This window comes from Balaenoptera ricei, chromosome 8, assembly GCF_028023285.1.
Source record: "Balaenoptera ricei isolate mBalRic1 chromosome 8, mBalRic1.hap2, whole genome shotgun sequence".
Lineage (NCBI taxonomy): Eukaryota > Metazoa > Chordata > Mammalia > Artiodactyla > Balaenopteridae > Balaenoptera > Balaenoptera ricei.
The window spans coordinates 105,237,612-105,244,524 of NC_082646.1; the positions used below are offsets into that span (position 1 = coordinate 105,237,612).

Below are 6,913 nucleotides of genomic sequence, written 5' to 3' on the forward strand. Positions count from 1 at the left end.
AGACCCCTTTGCCCCTTTCCTTACTGCCACTCCCTCCCCAAGACAGATCCGCTCTGCCTGTCCACCATAAACTCCCTGAGTTTAGAGATGGTGTCTGTGTAAATCATCATTGTATCCCTATTGCCTAGCAGAGTAGAGGGCACAAAGTCGGACTCAATATATACTAATTTATCCCTATAAATTTTTGAATGTTCTTTTTCTAGCCCCAATTCATTGATTACCCTTCTTATCAAATGAGGTGCTTAGAGAGGTCTGGTGATTTTGTCCAGAGAGCAACCCTGCCCCCACCTGGCAGCAAGAGGCACTGCCTCACTTAATGGATGAGGAGGTATGCAAATAACCGGTTCTTTGCCAGGAACTGGGAGATAAGACAGTAACTTAATTTTTTGATAACAGAATTTCCTGGTCTCTGGGGAAGATGAGGATGTTGATGATTGTAAGGACAGGCTTACAAGCTGTGTTTGTGGACCTGAGTGAGGAAAGTTTGGGACAGGAAGAGATGATGGGGAGTTAATACAGATAATATCAATTCTAGGCCTTTTGGCTAAAATGAAGTGTGGTATCTGTTCTTATCAGTTTAATATCTATGTCCTTTACCTGAGGACAACGTATTACATTGAGTTTTGGAACAAGGAGATAGAATAGGAGCTTGTTTTGTCAGCTCCATGCATCAACCTGGCATTGCAGTACTTCTAGGAATAGTGTACCCCTTTGGGGATATTTAGTTGTTAAACAAGAGATTTGCTAGCTATAACTTTGGTGAAATTATGTTTCCCTTAGAAAGAATAAGCATGATAAACTATGGCAACTGGATTCATTAGTAAAGGATTTGGTTATGGACTTGTAAGAGGTACTATAGACCATATGAAGTAGTCCAGAACTAGGCTAACAAGCATATATGTTAATTCAACAACCAGTAATTACTTTATGTAATGGCAGAATATAGCAGTGGTCACCAAACTATTTTTTAAAATTAATTAATTAATTAATTAATTAATTAATATTTGGCTGTGTTGGGTTTTCGTTGCTGCTTGCAGGCTTTCTCTAGTTGCGACGAGCAGGGGCTACTCTTCGTTGTGGTGCGCGGGCTTCTCATTGCGGTGGCTCCTCTTGTTGAGGAGCATGGACTCTAGGCGCGCGGGCTTCAGTAGTTGTGGCACGCGGGCTCAGTAGTTGTGGTTTGTGGGCTCTAGAGCGCAGGCTCAGTAGTTATGGCGCAAGGGCTTAGTTGCTCCGTGGCATGTGGGATCTTCCTGGACCAGGGCTCGAACCCATGTGCCCTGCATTGGCAGGCGGATTCTTAACCACTGTGCCACCAGGGAACTCCCACCAAACTTTTTTGATTGCTCTCTATCAGTTAAGAAAAAAACTAGAGGGAATTCCCTGGCAGTCCAGTGGTTGGGACTCTGCGCTTTCGCTGCTGAGGGCCTGGGTTCAGTCCGTGCTCTGGCAACTAGGATCCCGCAAGCTGCACAGAGCAGCCAAAAAAACCCCCAAAAAACAAAAAAACTAGAACACCCTAATAGATGAAGATTTTTTTAGGGTAAATTACATTTTATGTACATTATCAATTATTTGAAAAGGTAGAAAATTTTTCAAAGGATGAAATATAAATAGAAGTTCACATGTTTTCTTTATAAATCATTGTATTGGCTAAGACGATGCCTGAAATTAGAATCCTGGGTTCATCTTACGCTTTCTGATGAAGGCTAAGTCATTTTGTCTGTTTGGTGGTTTAGTGCTTCTTTCATGGTGGATTCTTTTTGGTGGCCTTTAATGTGTGATGCAGAAATCTTCGGCTCTGTGCGCTCTCCCGTATGTCTGTCACCATTCTCTGCCTGAGGCCTCATTGCCTTTGATCTTCTAGTCCTTTCCCTTCCGGTCCTCTAATCAGATGGCCAGGCCATTGGCCATCGACCTAGAATGTGTATATATTCTCACCTTGGGTTATTTCTCCTTCTACACAAGGTGGATCATCAGATGTATAGCTGGCAGATTTTCTGTCTCCACTGTCTTTCAAGACCACTTCTGAATGTGACTGTCATCCATTTTCAGTTGGCACTCATAAGTTAACCCATCTGTAAATCATGCTTGGGCTTTTACTTCCTCCCTTAGCATGTTATACAAGACATTCCTTATGACTATGGGTTCTTTTGCACAAGGGGTGGGGATGCTTTTAGATGTATGGTGGGTAGCAAGAGGTCTGGGCTACCTGCTCATGCAGTTTGCTTGTGTCCTCTGGTTCTGCTTAGTCTTGATTCTGGAGGTACCCTTTCCATCTTTTGAAAGACTGCTGCTGGTCTGGTCTGTTTGACTTAACAGGTCCAACTTATAATGGCAGCAGTTCTGACATAACTCATAACTCATAATGGGAGCAGGTCTGACAACCGACTCATAATGGGAGCATTTCATGGTTACTTAGTGTTTCATTATGAAGTATTCCAATAACAGGCTAAGAGTTTTTTCTCAAAAGGCATGTATTTCTCTGTTGTGGACAGCCTGGCCTTGCTCTAGAACTTCAAGCCCCTGCTTTGCCCATTGGGGCTTGCCATAGGCTCCACACTGCATGTTTTTCCACCCTCTTAGGTCTCTTGGATGTTATGGCCTAAGCGGCAGGGCTTCGTGCATTGCAGCTTGGACCTGCTGCAGAGCCCTTTCCTACTCTGGGTTGCACTCAAAGTTGGCAACTTACCATGTCATCTGGTGTATAGGTGGGAGCTTTATTTCTAGGAGTGGATAAGATAGGCACCATCCACACATCCTTTCTGTCTTTTATGGTGGCACTAATCTCTGTCCCTCTCCCCTTACTCCCTAGGATATGGTCATTTCTTTTTATTTACTATCATGGCTGAAGAGTGGGGGAATTTCAAAGATTTCTACCTTGACTTTCCCACTATGATAGCTCTTCTCTCTTAGGTTAAGGACCCAAAGTAGAGGTTATACCAACTCATGAGTATATTAGTTCCACTAAACACTTGGGGACTGAAGAAATTACCTCTTCTGATGGGAATCATGATGATGCTTTGGGTCTCTAGGCATCAGTGTCAGCTCAGATCCTGTGTCTAAAATGCTGAAAATATTTGCACATTCTCCTTTTCCAAATGTATAGTCATCTCAATAGATGATGAGTTCCCTTTTGGGAAGAACTGGGAGAGTCATTATAGTTTCATGATCCTTCCCCTGGGGACTTGGTTATCTCTTCAGTAACTGAGTTTTGGATGTGAAAATTGGCTCAGATCCAGGAACTAAGGAAGAGATTTTGGCACCATTTATTTATTTATTTTATTAAAAAAATTTAATTTAATTTATTTATTTACACAGCAGGTTCTTATGGTTATCTATTTTATACATATTAGTGTGTATAAGTCAATCCCAATCTCCCAATTCATCCAACCACCACTACTCCCCCCGCCACTTTCCCCCCTTGGTGTCCATACGTTTGTTCTCTATATCTATGTCTCAACTTCTGCCCTGCAAACCGGTTCATCTGTACCATTTTTCTAGGTTCCACATATATGTGTTAATATATGATATTTATTTTTCTCCTTCTGACTTACTTCACTCTATATGACAGTCTCTAGATCCATCCACATCTCTACAAATGACCCAGTTTTGTTCCTTTTTATGGCTGAGTAATATTCCATTGTATATATGTACCACATCTACTTTATCCATTCGTCTGTCGATGGGCATTTAGGTTGCTTCCATGATCTGGCTACTGTAAATAGTGCTGCAGTGAACATTGGGGTGCATGTGTCTTTTTGAATTATGGTTTTCTCTGGGTATATGCCCAGTAGTGGGATTGCTGGGTCATATGGTAATTCTATTTTTAGTTTTTTAAGGACCCTCCATACTGTTCTCCATAGTGGCTGTATCAGTTTACATTCCCACCAACAGTGCAAGAGGGTTCCCTTTTCTCCACACCCTCTCCAGCATTTGTTGTTTGTAGATTTTCTGATGATGCCCATTCTAACTGGTGTGAGGTGATACCTCATTGTAGTTTTAATTTGCCTTTCTCTAATAATTAGTGATGTTGAGCAGCTTTTCATGTGCTTCTTGGCCATCTGTATGTCTTCTTTGGAGAAATGTCTATTTAGGTCTTCTGCCCATTTTTTGATTGGGTTGTTTTTTTAATATTGAGCTTCGTGAGCTGTTTATATATTTTGGAGATTAATCCTTTGTCCATTGATTCGTTTGCAAATATTTTCTCCCATTCTGAGGGTTGTCTTTTTGTCTTGTTTGTAGTTTCCTTTGCTTTGTAAAAGCTTTTAAGTTTCATTAGGTCCCATTTGTTTATTTTTGTTTTTATTTCCATTACTCTAGGAGGTGGATCAGAAAAGATCTTGCTGTGATTTATGTCAAACAGTGTTCTTTCTATGTTTTCCTCTAAGAGTTTTATAGTGTCCAGTCTCCAGTCCATTAGGTCTCTAATCCATTTTGAGTTTATTTTTGTTTATGGTGTTAAGGAGTGTTCTAATTTCATTCTTTTACATGCAGTTGTCCAGTTTTCCCAGCACCACTTATTGAAGAGACTGTCTTTTCTCCAGTGTATATCCTTGCCTCCTTTGTCATAGATTAGTTGACCATAGGTGTGTGGGTTTATCTCTGGGCTTTCTATACTGTTCCATTGATCTGTGTTTCTGTTTTTGTGCCAGTACCATATTGTCTTGATTACTGTAGCTTTGCAGTATAGTCTGAAGTCAGGGAGTCTGATTCCTCCAGCTCCGTTTTTTTCCCTCAAGACTGCTTTAGCTATTCGGGGTCTTTTGTGTCTCCATACAAATTTTAAGATTTTTTTGTTCTAGTTCTGTAAAAAAATGCCACTGGTGATTTGATAGGGATTGCATTGAGTCTGTAGATTGCTTTGGGTAGTATAGTCATTTTCACAATATTGATTCTTCCAATCCAAGAACATGGCATATTTCTCCACCTGTTTGTGTAATCTTTGATTTCTTTCATCAGTCTCTTATAGTTTTCTGAGTACAGGTCTTTTACCTCCTTAGTAGGTTTATTCCTAGGTATTGTTTTTGTTGCAGTGGTGAATGGGATTGTTTCCTTAATTTCTCTTTCTGATTTTTCGTTGTCAGTGTATAGGAATGCAAGAGATTTCTGTGCATTAATTTTGTATCCTGCAACTTTACCAAATTAATTGATAACCTCTAGTAGTTTTCTGGTGGCATCTTTAGGATTCTCTATGTATAGTATCACGTTATATGCATATAGTGAGAGTTTTACTTCTTCTTTTCCAATTTGTACTCTTTTTATTTCTTTTTCTTCTCTGATTGCCGTGGCTAGGACTTCCAAAACTATGTTGAATAATAGTGGCGAGAGTGGACATCCTTGTCTTGTTCCTGATCTTAGAGGAAATGCTTTCAGTTTTTCACCATTGAGAATGATGTTTGCTGTGGGTTTGTCATATATGGCCTTTATTATGTTGAGGTAGGTTCCCTCTATGCCCACTTTCTGGAGAGTTTTTATCATAAATGTGTGTTGAATTTTGTCAGAAGCTTTTTCTGCATCTATTGAGATGGTCATATGGTTTTTATTCTTCAGTTTGTTAATATGGTGTATCACATTGATTGATTTGCATATATTGAAGAATCCTTGCATTCCTGGGATAAACCCCACTTGATCATGGTGTATGATCCTTTTAACGTGTTGTTGGATTCTGTTTGCTAGTATTTTGTTGAGGATTTTTGCATCTATATTCATCAGTGATATTGGTTTATAATTTTCTTTTTTTGTAGTATCTTTGTCTGGTTTTGGTATCCGGGTGATGGTGGCTTCATAGAATGAGTTTGGGAGTGTTCCTTCCTCTGCAATTTTTTGGACGAGTTTGAGAAGGATGGGTGTTAGCTCTTCTCTAAATGTTTGATAGAATTCACCTGTGAAGCCATCTGGTCCTGGACTTTTGTTTGTTGGAAGATTTTTAATCACAGTTTCAATATCATTATTTGTGATTGGTCTGTTCATATTTTCTATTTCTTCCTGCTTCAGTCTTGGAAGGTTATACCTTTTTAAGAATTTGTCCATTTCTTCCAGGTTGTTCATTTTATTGGCATAGAGTTGCTTGTAGTAGTCTCTTAGGATGCTTTGTATTTCTGCAGTGTCTGTTGTAGCTTCTCCTTTTTCATTTCTAATTTTATTGATTTGAGTCCTCTTCCTCTCTTTCTTGATGAGCCTGGCTAATGGTTTATCAATTTTGTTTATCTTCTCAAAGAACCAGTTTTTAGTTTTATTCATCTTTGCTGTTTTCTTTGTTTCTATTTCACTTATTTCTGGTCTGATGTTTATGATTTCTTTCCTTCTTCTAACTTTGGGTTTTGTTTGTTCTTTCTCTAGTTCCTTTAGGTGTAAGGTTAGATTGTTTATTTGAGATTTTTCTTGTTTCTTGAGGTAGGCTTGTATTGCTATAAACTTCCTGTTAGAACTGCTTTTGCTGCATCCCGTAGGTTTTGGATCATTGTGTTTTCGTTGTCATTTGTCTCTAGGTATTTTTTGATTTCCTCTTTGATTTCTTCAGTGATCTCTTGGTTGTTTAGTAACGTATTGTTTAGCATCCATGTGTTTGTGTTTTTACGTTTTTTTCCCTGTAATTGATTTCTAATCTCATAGTGTTGTGGTCGGAAAAGATGCTTGATATGATTTCAATTTTCTTAAGTTTACCAAGGCTTGATTTGTGACCCAAGATGTGATCTATCCTGGAGAATGTTCCATGTGCACTTGAGAAGAAAGTGTAATCTGCTGTTTTTGGATGGAATGTCCTATAAATATCAATTAAATCTACCTGGTCTATTGTATCATTTAAAGCTTGTGTTTTCTTATTAATTTTCTGTCTGGAAGATCTGTCCATTGGTATAAGTGAGGTGTTAAAGTCCTCCACTGTTATTATGTTACTGTTGATTTCCTCTTT

At 39.1% G+C, this 6,913-nt stretch overlaps 1 non-coding gene across 1 annotated transcript; it reads left to right on the plus strand.

The window, feature by feature from the left end:
• The first annotated feature begins 524 nt into the window (after positions 1 to 524).
• On the plus strand, positions 525 to 712 carry LOC132371151 (U2 spliceosomal RNA). Its single transcript, XR_009504776.1, has one exon. It is a non-coding gene; the product is annotated as a U2 spliceosomal RNA (small nuclear RNA).
• Positions 713 to 6,913: the final 6,201 nt, after the last annotated feature.